Raw genomic sequence first — 19510 nt, 5'->3', positions numbered from 1 at the left:
TTTAGATTCATATAGTCAGCAGATAGTACTAATTTGAGTTCTTCTTTTCCTCTGCGTATCTCTTTGATTTCTTTCATCTAATTGGTCTAGCTAGTGTTTCAAGAATTATGTTAAATAGAAATAGTGAAAGAGGACATCCTTGTCTTGTTCCAGTTTTTAGAGGGAATGCTTTCAAATTTTCTTTCTTTAGAATTATGTTGTCCTCGGGCTGAGCATAGATAGGCTTTATGATGTTGAGATATGCTCCTGTTATTTCTAGTTTTTCTAGTGTTTTGAACATGAAGGGGTGCTGTATTTAGTCAAATGCCTTTTCTGCATCTATTGAGATGATCATGATTCTTTAAGTCTATTGATGTGATGAATTACATTTATTGATTTCCGTATGTTGAACCAAACTTGCATCCCTGGGATGAATCCCACTTGATCATGGTGCACTGTCTTTTGGAGATGTTTTTGTATTCGATATGCCAGAATTTTATTGAGAACTTTTGCATCTATGTTCATTAGAGATATTGGTCTGCAGTTTTCTTTCTTTAATGTGTCTTTGCCTGGTTTTGGAATCAGAGTTATATTGGCCTCATAGAATGAGTTTGGAAGTGCTTCCTCTTTTTCTCTTTCCTGAAATTCATTGGTATTAGTTCTTCTTTAAAGGTCTTGTATAACTCGGCTGTGTATCCATCTGGTCCTGGGCTTTTCTTTATTGGTAGGCTTCTAATGGCATCTTCTATTTCATCACTTGATGTTGGTCTGTTTAAATTGTGTACATCATCCTGATTTAATTTGGGCAAATCATATGACTTAAGAAATTTGTTGATGCCTTTGATATTTTCTGTTTTATTGGAGTACAAGTTTTCAAAATAATTTCCAATTATCTTCTGTATTCCTGTAGTGTCTGTTGTAATATTACTTTTTTCATCATGTATGTTAGTAATTTTGAGTTTGTCTCTCCTTCTCTTAGTTAGTGTAGCTAAGGGTCTGTCAATTATATTTATTTTTTTAATTTTTAGTTTCATCAATTTTTTTCAATTGTTTGTTTTGTTTCAATTTCATTGATATCAGCTCTGATTTTAATAATTTCTTCTCTTCTAATGATTTTGGTGTTGATTTGTTCTTATTTTTCTTTTCTTTTTCTTTTTTTATTAGTTGTTCAAAACATTACATAGCTCTTGACATATCATATTTCATATATTTGATTCAAGTGGGTTATGAACTCCCATTTTTCCCCATATACAGATTGCAGAATCACATCGGTTACACATCCATGGTTTACATACTGCCATACTAGTGTCTATTGTGTTCTGTTGCCTTTCCTATCCTCTACTATTGCCCTCCCCTCCCATCTTCTCTCTCTACCCCATCTACTGTACTTCATTTCTCTCCCTTGTTTTTTTCCCCCTTTCCCTTCACCTCCTCTTATATGTAATTTTGTATAACGATGAGGGTCTCCTTCCATTTACATGAAATTTCCCTTCTCTCTACCTTTCCCTCCCACCTCTTGTCCCTGTTTAATGTTAATCTTCTTCTCATGCTCTTCCTCCCTGCTCTGTTCTTAGTTGCTCTCCTTATATCAAAGATGACATTTGGCATTTATTTTTTAGCCATTGGCTAGCTTCACTTAGCTTAATCTGCTCTAGTGCCATCCATTTTCCTGCAAATACCATGATTTTGTCATTTTTTAGTGCTGAGTAGTACTCCATTGTGTATAAATGCCACATTTTTTTTATCCATTCATCTATTGAAGGGCATCGGGGTTGGTTCCACAGTCTAGCTATTGTGAATTGTGCTGCTATGAACATCATTGTAGCAGTATCCCTATAGTATGCTCTTTTAAGGTCTTTAGGGAATAGTCCAAGAAGGGAAATAGCTGGGTCAAACGGTTGTTCCAGTCCCAGCTTTCCAAGGAATCTCCATACTGCTTTCCACATTGACCGCACCAATTTGCAGTCCCACCAGCAATGAACAAGTGTACCCTTTTCCCCACATCCTCGCCAGCACTTGTTGTTGTTTGACTTCATAATGGCTGCCAATCTTACTGGAGTGAGATGGTATTTTAGGGTGGTTTTGATTTGCATTTCTCTGACTGCTAGAGATGGTGAGCATTTTTCCATGTACTTGTTGATTGATTGTACGTCCTTCTCTGAGAAGTGTCTGTTCAGGTCCTTGGCCCATTTGTTGATTGGGTTATTTGTTATCTTATTGTTTAATTTTTTTAGTTCTTTGTATACTCTGGATATTAGGGCTCTATCTGAAGTGTGAGGAGTAAAAATTTGTTCCCAGGATGTAGGCTCCCTATTTACCTCTCTTATTATTTCTCTTGCTGAGAAAAAGCTTTTTAGTTTAGGTAAGTCCCATTTGTTGATTCTTGTTTTTAACTCTTGTGCTATGGGTGTCCTATTAAGGAATTTGGAGCCCGACCCCACAATATGTAGTTCGGTGCCAACTTTTTCTTCTATCAGACGCAGAGTCTCTGATTTGATATCAAGCTCTTTGATCCATTTTGAGTTAACTTTTGTGCATGGCGAGAGGAGGGGATTCAGTTTCATTTTGTTGCATATGGATTTCCAGTTTTCCCAGCACCATTTGTTGAAGATGCTATTCTTCCTCCATTGCATGCTTTTAGCGCCTTTATCAAATATAAGATAGTTGTAGTTTTGTGGATTGGTCTCTGTGTCCTCTATTCTATACCATTGGTCCACCCGCCTGTTTTGGTACCAGTATCATGCTGTTTTTGTTACTATTGCTCTGTAGTACAGTTTGAAATCTGGTATCGCTATACCGCCTGATTCACACTTCCTGCTTAGAATTGCTTTTGCTATTCTGGGTCTTCTGTTCTTCCATATGAATTTCATGATTGCTTTATCTATTTCTACAAGAAATGCTGTTGGGATTTTGATTGGCATTGCATTGAACCTATAGAGAACTTTTGGTAATATCGCCATTTTGATGATGTTAGTTCTGCCTATCCATGAACAGGGTATATTTATCCATCTTCTAAGATCCTCTTCTATTTCTCTCTTTAGTGTTCTGTAGTTTTCATTGTATAAATTTTTCACCTCTTTTGTTAGGTTGATTCCCAAGTACTTTTATTTTTTTTGAGGATATTATGAATGGGGTGATTGTCCTCATTTCCATTTCAGGAGATTTGTCACTGATATTCAGGAATGCCTTTGATTTATGCGTGTTGGTTTTATATCCTGCCACTTTGCTGAATTCATTTATTAGCTCTAATAGTTTCTTTATAGACCCTTTTGGGTCTGTTAGGTATAGAATCATATCATCTGCAAATAGTAATAATTTAAGTTCTTCTTTTCCTATTTTTTTGCCTTTAATTTCTTTTGTCTGTCTAATTGCTCTGGCCAGTATTTTGAGAACTAAATTGAATAGAAGTGGTAGAGAGGGCATCCCTATCTTGTTCCAGATTTTAGAGGGAATGTCTTTAGTTTTTCTCCATTTAGGATGATGCTAGCCTGAGGCTTAGCATAGATAGCTTTTACAATGTTGAGGTAAGTTCCTGTTATCCCTAGTTTTTCTAGTGTTTTGAACATAAAGGGATGATGTACTTTGTTGAATGCTTTTTCTGCGTCTATCGAGATGATCATGTGGTTCTTATCTTTAAGTCTATTGATGTGGTGAATAACATTTTATTGATTTCCATATATCGAACCATCCTTGCATCCCAGGGATTCATCCTACTTGATCATGGTGCACAATTTTTTTGATATGCTTTTGTATTCGATTCGCCAGAATTTTATTGAGGATTTTTGCATCTAAGTTCATTAGAGATATTGGTCTGTAGTTTTCTTTCTTTGAAGTGTCTTTGTCTGGTTTCAGGATCAGGATGATGTTGGCCCCATAGAATGAATTTGGAAGAGCTCCTTCTTTTTCTATTTCTTGAAATAACTTGAAAAGTATTGGTATTAATTCTTCTTTGAAGGTTTTGTAAAACTCCACTGTATACCCATCCGATCCAGGACTTTTCTTGGTTGGTAGTCTTTTGATGGCTTCTTCTATTTCCTCCTTTGTTATTGGTCTGTTTAAATTGTGTGTATCTTCCTGACTCAATCTGGGCAAATCATATGATTTAAGAAATTTATTGATATCTTCACTATCTTCTATTATATTGGAATATAGGGTTTCAAAATAATTCCTAATTATCTTCTATATTTCTGTAGTGTCTGTTGTGATATTGCCTTTTTCATCCCATATGTTAGTAATTTGAGTTCTCTCTCTTCTTCTTTTCGTTATCATGGCTAAGGGTCTGTCGATCTTATTTATTTTATCGAAGAACCAACTTTTAGTTTTGTCAATTTTTTCCATAGTTTCTTTTGTTTCAATTTCGTTTATTTCCACTCTGATTTTAATTATTTCTTGCCTTCTGCTACATTTGCTGTTTTTTTGCTCTTCCTTTTCTAGGGCTTTGAGATGAAGTGTGAGCTCATTTATTTTTTGTTTTTTTCTTTTTTTTGAGGAATGACCTCCAGGTGATGAATTTCCCTCTTAAAACTGCTTTCATTGTGTCCCATAGATTCTTATATGTTGTGTCTGTATTTTCATTTATCTCTAAGAATTTTTGATTTCCTCCTTTATGTCTTCTGTAACCCATTGACCATTTATTAACATATTGTTCATTTTCCAGGTGATGCAGGATTTTTCCTTCCTTCTTTTATCATTGATTTCCAGTTTCATTCCATTATGATCAGAAAAGATACATGGCATTCTCTCCACACCTTTATATTTACTAAGGGTTGCCCTATGGCATAATATATGGTCTATCTTTGAGAAGGATCCATGTGCTGCTGAGAAGAATGTGTATCCACTTGATGATGGTTGATATATTCTATATATGTCGGTTAAGTCTAGGTTATTGATTGTGTTATTGAGTTCTATAGTTTCTTTATTCAACTTTTGTCTGGAGGATCTGTCCAATGGAGAGAGCGGTGTGTTGAAGTCACCCATAATTATTGTGTTGTGGTCTATTTGACTCTTGAACTTGAGGAGAGTTTGTTTTGTGAACGTTGCAGCACCATTATTAGGTGCATACATATTGATAATTGTTATGTCTTTTTGGTGAATGGTTCCTTTTAACAGTATATAGTGTCCTTCTTTATCCTTTTTGATTAACTTAGGTTTGAAGTTGATTTTATTCGATATGAGTATGGCCATTCCTGCTTGCTTCCAAGGACCATATGAGTGGTATGATTTTTCCCAACCTTTCACCTTCAGCCTGTGTATGTCTTTTCCTATCATATGAGTCTCCTGAAGGCAGCATATTGTTGGATCTGTTTTTTTAAATCCAGGTTACTAGCCTATGTATCTTGATTGGTGAGTTTAAGCCATTAACGTTTAGGGTTACTATTGATATATGGTTTGTACTTCCAGTCATGTTTGTTTATTTATTTATTTATTTAAATTTGACTTGTTTTTCCTCTTTGGTTATTTTTCCCCCCTTTACTGAGTTACCTCCCACTGTTAGTTTTGGGTGCTGTTTTTCATTTCCATTTCTTGTAGTGTTTTGCTCAAAATGCCTCGCAATGCTAGTTTTTTGCCTGCGAATTCTTTTAACTTTTGTTTATCATCAAATATTTTAATTTCATTGTCAAACCTGAAGCTTAATTTTGCTGGATACAGTATTCTTGGTTGGGATCCATTATTTTTCAGCATTTGAAATACGTTGTTCCAGCATCTTCTCGCTTTCAACATCTGTGATGAAAAATCAGCCATTAACCTAATTGGTTTACCCCTGAATGTAATCTGCCTCCTTTCTCTCGTGGCTTTTAGTATTCTCTCCTTGTTCTGTATGTTGGATATCTTCATAATTATGTGTCTTGGAGTTGGGCTATTACAGTTTTGTATGTTTGGGGTCCTGTAGGCTTCCAGGATTTAGCAATCCATTCCATCTTTCATATCTGGAAAGTTTTCTAAGATTATTTAATTCAACAGATTGTTCATTCCTTTGGTTTGGACCTCTATACCTTCTTCTATCCCAATGACTCTCCAGTTTGGTTTTTTTATGACATCCCATATCTCTTGGATACCTTGCTCATGATTTCTTATCAGCCTTTCTGCGTTGACTATATTCTTTTCAAGTTGATACACTTTGTCTTCATTATCTGATGTTCTGACTTCTATTTGATCTTGTCTATTTGTAATATTCTTGTTTGAGTTTTTAATTTGGTTTATGTTTTCCTGCATTTCTAGGATTACTGTTTGATTTTTTTTTCAAAATCTCTATCTCCTGGTAGGATTCACTTTTTGTTATTTGAATTTGCTTATGCAATTTATTATCAAAGTATTCTTTCATTGTTTGGACTTGCTGTCTAATGACTTCTTTAAGATTCCATTCCTTCTGAGTCAGATATGCCTTGAGTTCTTTCTCTATCCATTTTTCTTATGTCTGTAGGTTCTCCTGTAAATTTAAGTTGTCCTGCATTCTTTGTAATCCTTTTTTCCCTTGTTTTTTCATGGTGTTCACGTTACTTTTCAACTCTGTTTAACTGGTGCATTTCTGTTTTCTCCTATAAATTGTTTTGGTTTTGTATATCTCTGTGGTCTATCTTTTGTGGTGGGAAACTGTGCCTAGAAATGTTGGGATTTATTGTAATTTAAAGCTGATTCACTTAATTCATAAAAGGCTTACAGATTCTGTATGCATATAGTGATTTGTTGTTAGGTCTTAGGACTTTATATTTAGGTTAGGTGCTATGATGGTATGAAGGTTAGTATATCTTGGCTACTTTGGAAGATTGTTCTACTGAAGTGGAATATTAACAGGTGATTGGATCAGGGTATTTGGTAATAGCTAGGTATTTACGAGCCCTATAGACAGCCTGGAAACAATCACCTATTTGCATTTAGACAATTACATGTAATGAAAGATGTAATGATTGGCATGAAAGTTAGGGGGAAGGGGAAGGAAGGAGTTCTTAAAGAGAAAGAGGGAGAGAGAGATAGGTAGAATAGAGGAGAATGGAAAGAACAATAAAAATTGAAAAGGGAAAAGAAAGAAGGAAGGAAAAAAACTAATTAAATAGAAAAAAAAATGAAGTCTTAGAGATCCATTTTCTTCTCTTCCAGTAGGAAGAGCTGTGCCCTCCTAGCCAAGCTTCTACCCTCTATGTGCTAGCAGCAATCCCTGTAAGGTGGCTCCTGGGCGTCTCTAAATCCTGTTAGTCGAGAGCCATTTCTCTTCTTCGACCTCTCCCCCCCTTCCTCCTGCTAGCCAGCCAGACCCCCTGCTCACCAGAGGCGATGTCCAAGGATTTGGTTACACTTGCAGCCCCACTGCGTGACATATTTCCTGAATGACTGAGCACTCTCTCTGTCATTCATCCAAGCCCCAGGGCTGTGGATAGGTGATCTGGAAACCGACAGTTTAATTTGTCCGGACTCCTTTGGTGGGCTCGCCCCCGGGGAGTTGGCAGCTAAGACCTTGGGTGTCACCACTGGTGGTAGGGGGAGTTGGGGATCGGGAATCCCCTCTTCTTCCCTTGGCCCCTACAGTCACACCCATGGAGCTCTGGGTCGAGATTTTTGAAGTTTCCCAGCTGTATGTATCTGGTGGGGATGGGAGTCACACACCTGCTAAAGCTGATTCCGCTGGGAAGGGATCCCGTCCGCTGAACTCTGGTGACATCAGCTCTCTGCTATGTCAGGCCCCAGACTTCTTGCTGGAGTGTCCTATGGGAGGGGTGGGTCTGGCCTTTCTCAGGTCTGACCCAGTCTCGGTTGGTTTCAATTCTGGTTCGCTGCTTCATGAAGGCTTGGTTAGCAACCTCTTCATAGGGTCCCTATGCCGTGCCTTGCTGAACCGCCTCCTACTCTGCTGGTTGCCAGGCAGCAGTGGCGGGCCTGGACCTCTGCACCGCGTGGCAGAGATTCACTCGTCTGGGGCAAACTGTCACCTCCAGTAATCCCACAAATTCCCCAGCAGGTCTCACTTCAGCAGAATTTTGCTAGGAGTTTCTCAGCAGGTAGAATCTGAACGTATTAATGAGTCTCCCTGTCCCCCATGCTTGAGGAGGTACTGAAAGCGCTGCCTCCCCACCCACCGCCATGTTGAGTCTCTGTTCTTCTTTTTCTAGGGCTTGGAGAGGTAATGTTAGGCCATTTATTTGTTGACTTTTTCTTTTCAGGTATGAAATCCGTTCAATGAACTCTATGCACTTCCTTCGTAGTGTTCCAGATATTTCAATATGTTGTGTTCATATTCTCATTTATCACTAAGAACTTTTAAATCTCTTCCTTGATATCTTTTGCAACCTATTGTTCATTCAGTAGCATATTATTTAGTCTCCAGGTGTTGGAGTAGCTTTTAATTTTTATTTTGTCATTGATTTCTAATTTCATTTCATTTTGATCTGTTAAAATGCAGGGTAGTATCTCTACTTTCTTCTATTTGCAAAGAGTTGCATTTTATATGGTCTATTTTAGAGAAAGATCCATGTGCTGCTGAGAAGAAAGTATATTCGTTTGTTGAAGGATGAAATATTCTATATATGTCAGTTAAGTCAAAGTTATTGATTGTATTATTGAGTTCTATAGTTTCTTTGTTCAACTTTTGTTTGGACGATCTATCTAGTGGTGAGAGAGGTGTGTTTAAGTCACCCAAGATTATTGTGTTGTTGTCAATTTGACTCTTGAACTTGAGAAAGATTTGTTTGATGAACAAAAATGCTTCATTGTTCAGGCATATATATTTATAATTGTTATGTCTTGTTGGTATATACTTCCCTTATCCTTTTTGATAAGCTTTAGCTTGAAGTCTACTTTATTCGATATGAGTATGGAAACCCCTGCTTGCTTCTGCCGTCCATGTGAGTGGTATGATTTTTCCCAACCTTTCACCTTCAGTCTGTGTATTTCTTTTCCTATCAGATGAGTCTCCTGGAGGCAGCATATTGTTGGATCTTTTTTATTTTTAATCCAATCTGCTAGCCTATGTTTTTTGATTGGTGAGTTTAGGTTATTAACATTCAGGGTTATTATTGAGATATGATTTGTATTCCCAGCCATATTTGTTTATTTTTGTTATTTAACCTGACTTGTTTTCTCTTTTGATTAGTTTTTCCTTTAGGGTACTACCTCTCTCTGCTGATTTTTATTGTTGTTTTTTGTTTCCTCTTCATGGAATATTTTGCCAAGGATGTTCTGTAGTGCAGGTTTCTAGCTGTAAATTCTTTTAACTTTTGTTTATCATGGAAGGTTTTTATTTCATCATCAAATCTAAAGCTTAATTTTGCTGGATACAAGATTCTTGGTTGACATCCATTTTCTTTCAGGGCTTGATATGTTTTTCTAGGATCTTCTAGCTTTTAGGGTCTGTGTTGAAAACTCTGCAGTTTACCTAATTTGTTTCCCCCTGTAAGTAATTTGATTCCTTTCTCTCATGACTTTTAATATTCTCTCCTTATTATGTATGTTGAATGTTTTCACTATAATGTGACTTGGTGTGAATTTGTTGTAATTTTGTACATTTGGAATCCTGTAGGCTTCTTGGATTTTGGTTTTCCAATTTATTCTTCATGTTTGGAAATTTTTCTGATGTTATTTCATTGAATAGATTGTTCATTCCTTTGGTTTGGAACTCTATGCCTTCTTCTATCCCAATAACTCTTAAATTTGATCTTTTTTATGCTATCCCATATTTCTTGAATGTTCTGCTCATGATTTCTTACCACTTTCACTGTGTGGTCTACATTCTTTTAAAGATTATATGTTTTGTCTTCATTGTCCTGAGGTCCTGTCTTCCAAGTGGTCTACTCTGTTGGTGATACTTTCAGTTGAACTTTTAATTTGGTTTATTGTTTCTTTCATTTCAAGGATTTCTGTTTGATTTTTCTTTAGAACCTCTATCTCTCATTGAAGTAATCTTTTGCTTCCTGTATTTGTTTATGTAGTTCTTTTGCTGTCTGTAACTGCTCTCCTATATCATCTTTTAATTCATAGAACATTTTAATCATATGTATCCTGAACTCCTTCTCTGTAATTTCTTCTGCTGTACTGGCCATGGATTCTAATGATTTGCTATCTTGATTGGGTGGGGGGGCACATTGCCCATATTTCTTCCCTTCTAATGCTGTGGGTTTGAGGTGTTATCATTTTTACCCTATAGGCTCATAGTGCTCCTGTAGAGTTCCAATATCTCTCCTTTGTTGGGAAGGACAATGTTAACAGATCCTAATATCAGTTAAATACACCCTATCAACAAATTCATTGCTCTTAAGACAATTACAGTTTGGTCACAATATACATAAATGTTGAATTTGATTATTATCTATAATTTAATCAGTAGGTTTGTAAAAGGGTTTACAGATTCTGACAGTGGACAATGAACTGGGGGTGAGGTATAAGGATGATATGCTGAGGAGGCAGTGTATGAGGTTATAGAGTTAATATATCTTAGAAAGTGTGAAAGAGAAATCTAATGAAGAGGGCTAGTAGCAAGAGAATAGACAGGAAGTAATTTTGGATAGACAAGTACGTGGGAAGACAAAAGAGGACATAAACCAAACACATATATGTATTCAGTAAAATAAAGGATGTTAAAATAGTAAAAATTGGAAGGGAAAAGGGAAAAAGCATATACAACATACCTCTAATATTATTCAGACATCCCAGTTCTCAAAATTCTAATTCATGCAAAGTGCTTGGTTTCACACATGTTGGGGATGTGAGGGCAAGAGGATAGATGGGGAGAAGAAAAAGAAAACAGAAAAAGAAAAAAAATTCTCCAAGGAAGAGACCAGGATTATTGCTAGTTTTAGAGATCTGTATCTTTTCTGCTTCCCTTCTCATCTAATAGGTGGGGTTGTCTGTTGTTAGCTGGTATCTCCACCTTCAGGATGGTGAAGGTAACTAGGGTGGGAAGGCTGGTCCTGGTACAGGGCACCTGGAAGTGAGGTGTGGCACCTGCCAGTCCCTGCAGGGAGAATGCACCTCTAGAGTCTCTTTTTGGATCCGCTCATATGACTTGAATGCCAGGTCTCCCTATTTTGCCTGAAGATTTCCCAGTTCCTGGTCTCTCTGTTAGTCTCCAAACTTTTGTACTGTCTCTCTCTCCCTTAGCAATTTCCAATTAAGGGAACTGTCTCACTGGGGCTCCCATAGGCGGTGCCCTGGTCGCACTGAGCACTTGTCCCACTGAGAGCTGTTTGTGTTGGGCAGTTACTGTGCTGAATTACTGTCGATGGGAAGAGAGGGAAGTTGGAAACCAGGTACCTGGCCAGGTAACTGGAGTTTCAGTCTGGGAGCTACACCCACCAAATATGGCAAGGAAGGTGACTCAAGATGGAGGTGGGCCGCTTCCAGCACCAGGGTGTCGGATAGATTGTGGGGAGCCAGGCGATGGTGTTGTGCAATGTGTAACAGAGATGAACTTTGACATTCAGTACTGCAGCTTTTCACTGTCTTCAGAGCCTGTGATATTTCCCCAGGTGCAGGTAGATTACTGCATAGGGGATTATGGCTATAGGTGCCCAGTTGAGTCGCAAGATGGATGTGATCAGGGGAGCCCCTTGTTGGTAGATGGGGGTCCAAAGGGGAGTGGCAGACAGAGTTCCTGTGGGTATATAGCAGCTGAGTGTCCTGCGTGGTAGTGGAGTGGCATCTGGGAATTCTGCACTGGCACTGGTGTTGATAGGTGATCCTGCTAAGGTGCTTGCAAGCCCTGTGTGGCCTAGTAGTTTGGAGTTGGGTGTTGGGAGCTGGGAGTCCTGCTGGAAGGCTGAGGCCCTTAGCCCTGAGCAGGGGCACAGCACTGGTGATTTCTGTGTGAGAGCAGCTGTATAGGGATCCTTTATCACTCTCAGAGAAGCAGTATTCCCACTAGTTAAGACCTGGGTCATGGAGCGACACAGAATGCTGCCTCCCTCTGGCCGGCCATCTTGGATTCCCCTTCCTCACAAGTATTTACTGTTACTTGTGTTCTTCATGATTGACACTCTAGGTGAGATGGAAACCCAGTGTTTTTTTAATTTTTGTTTTCCTATTGACTAAAGATGTTGAACATTTTGTCATATAATTGTTGGTCACTTGTACTTCCTCTTTTGAGAAGTGTCTGTTCAGTTCATCTGCCCTTATTTATTTATTTATTTATTTTTGCATAGGTTATTTGTCTTTTTTGGTACTAAGTTGGATTCTTTACATGTTCTGAATATTAATCCTCTGTCCCAAGAGTAGCTGACAAAGATTTTTCTCTTTTTCTATAGCCTGTCTCTCACTCTGTTATTTTCTTTATTGTGCAGAAGCTTTTTAATTTGATGACATCACATTTACTGATTTTTGTTATTTTTATTTTCTGAAATGTAGGAGTCCTGATCAGGAAATTAGTACTTATGCCTATATATTGAAGTTTTCTCTTATTTTTCCTTCTAACACTGAAAGGTTTCTGGTCTCATACATAGGTCTTTGATCCACTTTGAATTGAATTTTGTACAGGATGAGAGATAGGGGTTCAGTTTCATTTATTTACATATGGTTATCTAGTTTTCCCAGCACCATCTTGTTAAAGAGGCTGTTTTTTCTCCAATGTGTTTTTGGCACCTTTGTGAAGAATTACTGTAACTATATGGTATTGTCTCTTTGTCTTGTATTTCATTTGTCTATATGTCTGTTTCAATGCTAGTACCATGCTGTTTTTGTTATTATGTCTCTGTAGTATAATTTAAAGTCAGATATTGTCATGCCCCAGCATTGCTCTTTTTACTCAGAGTGCTTTGGTTATTCTGAATCTTTTTCCTAAAGTATTTAGGAATGTCTTTTTTCCTAGTTCTATGAATAATGTCATTGGAATCAATAGAGAAATTGTTTGTAATTGCTTTTGGTAATATGGCCATTTAACAAAATGGATTCTGCCTATTTGTGAATATGGGAGATCTTTACATCTTCTAGTGTCTTCTTCAATTTCTTTTTTCATATTCTGTAATTTTCCTTGCAGAGATCTTTCACTTCCTCAGTTAGGTTCATTATTATGTGTTTAATTTTACTTTTGAAACTATAATGAGTGAGATTGTTTTCCTAATTTCTTTTTTTAGAATATTTACATTTATTATGTATAAGAAAGCTATTGATTTTTGATACTGCTACTCTGCTGAATTTGTTTACCAGTTATATAATTCTTCTGGTGGAACCTTTAAAGTCTCCTAAGATCTTATTATCTACAAACAAAGATACTTTGATTTCTGTCTTTTCCTTTTCTTCTCTTGTTTAATTGCTTTGGCTAAAATTTCAAGTACTGTATTGAATAGAAGTGGTGAAAGTGGACATCTTTGTCTTGTTTCTGATTATAGAACAAATGCTCTTGTATTTTTACTATTCAGTATAACGTTGGTTTTGAGTTTGTCATATATAAACTTTATGATGTTGTCCTTCATTCTACCCCTGGTATCTTAAGTATTTTTATTATGAAGCACTTTGGAATTTCATTGAATGCTTTTTCTGCATCTGTTGAGATGATTATGTAATTTTTGTCTTTAATTCTATTTATGGTACATTACTTTTATTGCTTTGTGAATGTTGAACCATCTTTTCATCTCTGAGATGAAGCCACATTGATCGTGATGATCGATAATCATCCTCTGGATATTGATTATGTCTGTTATAATACCCCCTTTCTACCTGTGTATTAATTTGGATATTCTCTTTCTTTTAGCTTAGTTAAAAATTACTGATTTTTATTTATCTTTTTGAAGAACCAATTTTTTTCATTGATCACCCCCTGCTTTGCTTTTAAATTTTCTATTTAATTTTGGCTCTGATCTGTTTTCTTTCCTTCTATTGGCTTTGGGAATGGTCTGTTCTTGTTTCTCTAAGAACTTGAGATGCATCATTAGGTTATTTATTTGGGAATCTTTAAATTTTTTTAATGTAGGCACTCAGCTATAAACTTCCCTTTTAAAACTACTTTTGCTTCATCCCACAGATCATGGTGTTGTATTTCCATTTTCGTTTGCTAAGAGTTTTAAAATTACAACCATTATTTCTTCAGTGACTCATTCATCATTCAGTAGAGTATTAATCTCCATGTATTTCTGTATTTCCTGCAGTTTTTCTTGCTATTGTTTGCTATTTTCATTATATTATGGTCTGAAAAAAATACAGAGAATATTTTATGTTTTTTTGTTTTTGTATTTGCTAAGATTTACTTTATGGCCTAATATATGATCAATATTAGAGAAAGTTCCATGAGAATCTGAAAGAAAATGTATTGAGCTGTTGTTGGATAAAATACTCTAGAAGTCCAAGTCCATTTGATCTATAGTATAGTTTAAATCTGTTGTATTATTTTTGTTTTCCCTCTAGATATTATCGAGAGTGGTGTATTGAAGTCCCCTATGTATTGGGGCCATTATGTTCCTTTGTGTCAAGCAATGTTTGTTTTATGAAGCTGAGTACACCAATATTCATGGCACAAACATTTATAATTGTTATATATTATTGTTAGGTTGTTCCCTTTATCAATATGTCATTGCTTTTTTGCCTCTTCTAATTTTGGTTTTATATATGCTTTGTGTGATATGACAGTAACAATACCTACTTGCTTTTGGATTTTGTTTGCATGGAATATCATTTTCCATTTTTTCACTTTCAGTTGGTGAATGTCTTTGCCTGTGAGGCGTGTTTCTTGGATACAACATACAGTTGGGACTTGTTTTTTTTTTTTTTTAATTTAACTTTCAAATCTATATCTTCTAAATGGATAATTAAGATTATTTATATTCAATGTTAGTATAGTAGTACGTTTTGCTTCTTATAATGTTGTTTGATTTATAATGTTTGAATCATTCCTAATCATTTGATTCATCTGTTATTTTGGTGAGATTTATTATTTCTTGGACTCTTCTGGTTATTTTTTATCTTCCTGTTCTTTAAAAGAGTCCTTCATAGATCTTCTGCAATGCTACCTTTGCAGTCATGAATACCTTTAGCTTATACTTATCTTGAAAAATTTTTATTTGCTCTTCAATTTTGAAGGATAGTTTGTAAGATTAGTAGTTTTCTTTCAGGGCTTGAAATGCCTGTGTAACATCATTCTGGCCTTTAAAGTTTCTTTTGATAAATCTGTTATTCTGATGAGTTTTCCTATATAAGTGACTTGATGCTTCCTTATTGTAGCTTTTAAGATTTCCTCTTTGTTCTGAATTCTTGGCATTTTAACTATAATAAGTTGTAAATGGTTCTTTTTCATCCAGTCTACTTGGAGTTCTAAATATCACCCATACGTTCATGTCCATCTAATTCCTAAGATTACAGAAGTTTTCTGCTAATGTTTTGAAGAACACATTTTCTTGGCCATTAGTCTGTATCTTCTCTCCTTTCTCAAGACTAATGAATCTTAAGTTTGGTCTTAAGTTTGGTCTTAAGTTTGTCCCAGAGCTCTTATATATTCTCATTGTTTCTTATTTTCTTTAATCACTATCTAAGTGATTGTCTTACCTTATCTTTGGTCCTTGATACTCTTTTTTTTCCTGCCTGACCTAGGCTGTTGGTGAGACTCTCCACTGACCACTTTGATTTTTTTGTTTTCATTTTCAAGATTTCTTTTTCTTTTTTAGAATCTCTATCTCCTTAATGAAATATTTTGTAATGTTCTGTGTTTTCTCCCTTAGTTCATTTTCAGTTCTTTTAAGTCATTGATCATTTTAACCATAAACTTTTGAATTCATTGTCCTGCATTTCACCCAATGTAAATACATAGATATGTACCTAATCAGAGGGGACTTACAAAATTTTGAAGACATCATATTGGCTTGTTTCCTCATGTTTTCTGCAATCCCAGTTTGTTTCTTGTGCATCTGTTGTGACAGATTTCTCTTCCTTTATTATGTAAGTGTATTCTTAGTAACCAGTTATTTCTTTACAATTTGCCCTGGGCTGGAAGTATATCTCAGCATCAAGACACCACATCCGGCCTGACCAGAGAGCTAATTTCAGCCACAAATGCCACTTTGAGAAAAGAGAATAGCTATTACTAACAGTGATAACTTAAGAGGAAACCATATGTCAGCATATACTAAAAATGTAATATTAATGATCTCTATAAGTCTACTAACCAGTGAGAAAGGTAGGTGAGAAATAATATGGAATAGGATGAAAAATTAGGTATTAAAGATAGCATGCTTAATGCTAAACTATGTAAGAAGAAAGAGAAGAGAAGAAAATATGGAGAAGGAGGAGAGGAAAATATTAGGGGAGAAAAAAGGTCGAAAAGAGAAAGAAAGACAATAGAAATGAGAGAAAAAATGTCTAAGAAAAATCTAGTTAATTAAAAAAGTACATAAAACTAAATAGGAGTGAAAATTATGTATATTTATATTTTTTCTCATAGTACTTTTCCAAAGGCATTTTACCTAAATTCTGTCACATCTATCAGTTAAATAGGAAAGTCAATGATTCATAGCTTACCTCTAGAGAAACCTCCATAATACCTGAAGTACTTGTTGATAGACTTCAAGTTTAGCAATCATACAGGTTCATCTCTGTCCTTTTTTGGAGGATAGGACATTAGTATAGCATTATATTAGGTTATATGTTGTAAGATTGACTAAATTTTGTTATTTCTAAGGATTTGGAGGCATTTTAGTAATTTGTTGATGCTGTTTGTAAAACCTGTATATTGTGAAGCAACTTGCACGTATTTAATTTTTTTTCTAACTCTGAGATGTTCTATAAAAATAAGGCTTCCTCTATTCCTACCTAACCTTGACTGGGCAGTGTTTTCCCTGCTTAGGCACCAGCTAGATGAGGTTTCTTGCAGCTTTCCCTAAGTCGGTATGGGTAGGAATGGAATCTGCCAAGTGATAAGTTACTTCCAGTTTTTACATAATGGAATGTGCAACATAAATTATATGCCTGTCCTGCAAGTATTAATAAAATGAAACAGTGAATTAAAGAATCTAAATAGGAACTATGAAATAACAAATAGTGAGGGAAGACACAAAACAATTTACAAAGGAAAATGATATAGTGACAGATATACAAAGATTAAAATTTCTCCTTACTGAGGTAAAGAAAGAAAAGAAAATGCGGGAAGGGAAGGGAGGTAGAAGAAGAAATGAGTTGAGAAAGAAGGAAAATTAGAAGGGAGGTGAATAAAAATGAGAAAGAAGAGTTATCAAGAAAAACCCAATTAACTGAAAAGCACACAAAATCAGAACTATAAAGAGACAAATAATGAGAAAAGACATAACAAAACAACTTACAAAAGAAAAAGCAAATACAACAAAATTGTAAAAAAGATGAAGATTTCTCCTTCATGTTAGTATGAAGGATATATTTCTTAAAGGATATATTTCTTTCTGGGGCTTCTCTGGTTCTGGAAAAGTTTGTGGATACCATTGTTGTATAGTGTGTTCCCTTTCAGCTTTGACCCAGGTAGGCCAACCTGTTAGTAGAGTTTGTGTTCTGAACTCCGATCCTTCTTGCCCACCAGCAAATATTGAAGGAACATTATCCTCTGCAGAGCAAAATTCACCCTCAACAGCTCTATATTTTATACCTAGGGATGGGGGTATAGCATAGTAAGAGTCTCCAATCAGCCCTCTCACCTGCATAGCCTATGAACTGTTCCAGATTGTGCTGCACCTCATACCCTGAGAGCTTTAGTCTGTGTGGGGTGTGTGTGTGTGTGTGTGTGTGTGTGTGTGTGTGTGTGTGTGTGTGTGAGAGAGAGAGAGAGAGAGAGAGAGAGAGAGAGAGAGAGAGATCCAAGTACCTGCATGAATGTTCTAACACCTCTGAGCCTGGGGGACATGACCAGGCCTGCAGAGCCTGCACCAAGGCAGTGTGCCAAGAGCAGCAAGTTTTTCACTAAACCAACTTTCATTTTTCCTATATTCAATACCATTCCACATCTACAATCAGCCTGTTCCACTTGTCACAAAGCTTAGACTACTCATTTCACAGAGGGAGATACGCTCCGCTTTCCTCTTGGCCTAATGGAATCTCACCACAGTCTCACTCCTGAACCCAGACTGAGATGCACAGCAGTTGCCCACCAACCCAGTGGGAACAAAGAAAAAGTGGCTGTTGAGTTTGAAAACACCAATTAAAAAACAAATATAAGGAAGGAAGGAAGGAAGGAAAGAAGGAAGGAAGGAAGGAAGGAAGGAAGGAAGGAAGGAAGGCAGGCAAGTGCAGGAGTTCTGATCTCCCATGCAGAGCATCTAGACAGGGAAGCTCCTTTTAAGTTGCCTCCCCATCCCAGTTGCCACTGGAATCACAGGGACAGAGATGAGCAGGTGATTTCTCTTCCACTGGCTCCCTATACAGGTTCCAAATCTTTCTGCTCAGAGTGCATGCCTGCCCAGCAGCAAAGTATGCATTTCTTAAAATCACCTAGGTTCCTTCTTTGAGCTCCCTAGAAGGGAGTGTGCTTTCACTTATTATTCTAAGAACCTGCATTTCTGGATCTTACCTGGCTGCTGATGCACTGTGTTGTACTCCCCTGCTTTCTCAAGGCTCTCTTACCTTACAGCTGCACCCCGGTTGATATTTTTCAGTCTTGGAGAGTGGTCAGTCTACTATGATGCCTCCAGCCCTCCGCTTTTCTCTCATGATCTTTAAATGTTTTTTAAATTCATAGTGATACCCTCTTTTTAAATCCCTGATATTGGTAATTGGTGATTTCTCTTTTTGCTAGATCACATTGCATAGAGGTTTTAATTTTGCTGACATTTTCAAAAAACTACCCTTTTGGCTTATTGATTTTCCTCTATTTTTTTCCCTGTTGATTATTTCATTACTTTTGTTTTTAATCTTTCCAATGACTTTGTATGGTCTAAGGCGGAAGCATAATATATTTGAAATCCCTTTCCTTAATGAAATAAGCCAGTCTTAAACAAATATTATGTGTTTTTTATTCCTCATGTATATAAGCTACTGGAAAAGAAAGAAAAAATAAGTAAAAAAGGATCTCATGAAAGTAGAAAGACTAATATGTTAAATGAAGGGATCAGGGAGGGTAAGGGAGTTATTGGGGAGGGAAGTTGATTCAATGATGTTATATACTTGCACCGGTTTATCATGTTGAAATCCACTACCATGTATAATTCATATGCAACAATAAAAAGTTAATTTTTTAAAAAAAGTAAAATTCTAAAGAACATTGTAAAAACATTTGCCGATAAATTTAATAATTTAGGAAAATTAAAAAAGTTTCATGAAAGATAAATTACAAGTTAATTCAAAAAGAATTCTGTAACTCTAAAAGCATTATATCTGATAAAGAAATACAATTCAAAATTATAATTCCTTCCACAAATAAAATTATAAGTATAAATGTTTTTCAAGATGCATTTTATCAAACAAATATTCAAGAAAAATATAATACCAATTCTATACAAAAATTTCTAGAAAATAAGGAATCACTTCCGAACATATTTTATGAAGCTAGCATTAAAATAAATTCTGATGCCCAAACCAGACAGCATTGAAAAAAAAATACACACCAACTTCCCATATGAATATAGATATAAAAAATAACAAAATTTTAGCAATTTGAATCCAACAATAT

This window comes from Callospermophilus lateralis, unplaced genomic scaffold, assembly GCF_048772815.1.
Source record: "Callospermophilus lateralis isolate mCalLat2 unplaced genomic scaffold, mCalLat2.hap1 Scaffold_1541, whole genome shotgun sequence".
Lineage (NCBI taxonomy): Eukaryota > Metazoa > Chordata > Mammalia > Rodentia > Sciuridae > Callospermophilus > Callospermophilus lateralis.
This window is presented reverse-complemented; position numbering follows the sequence as displayed.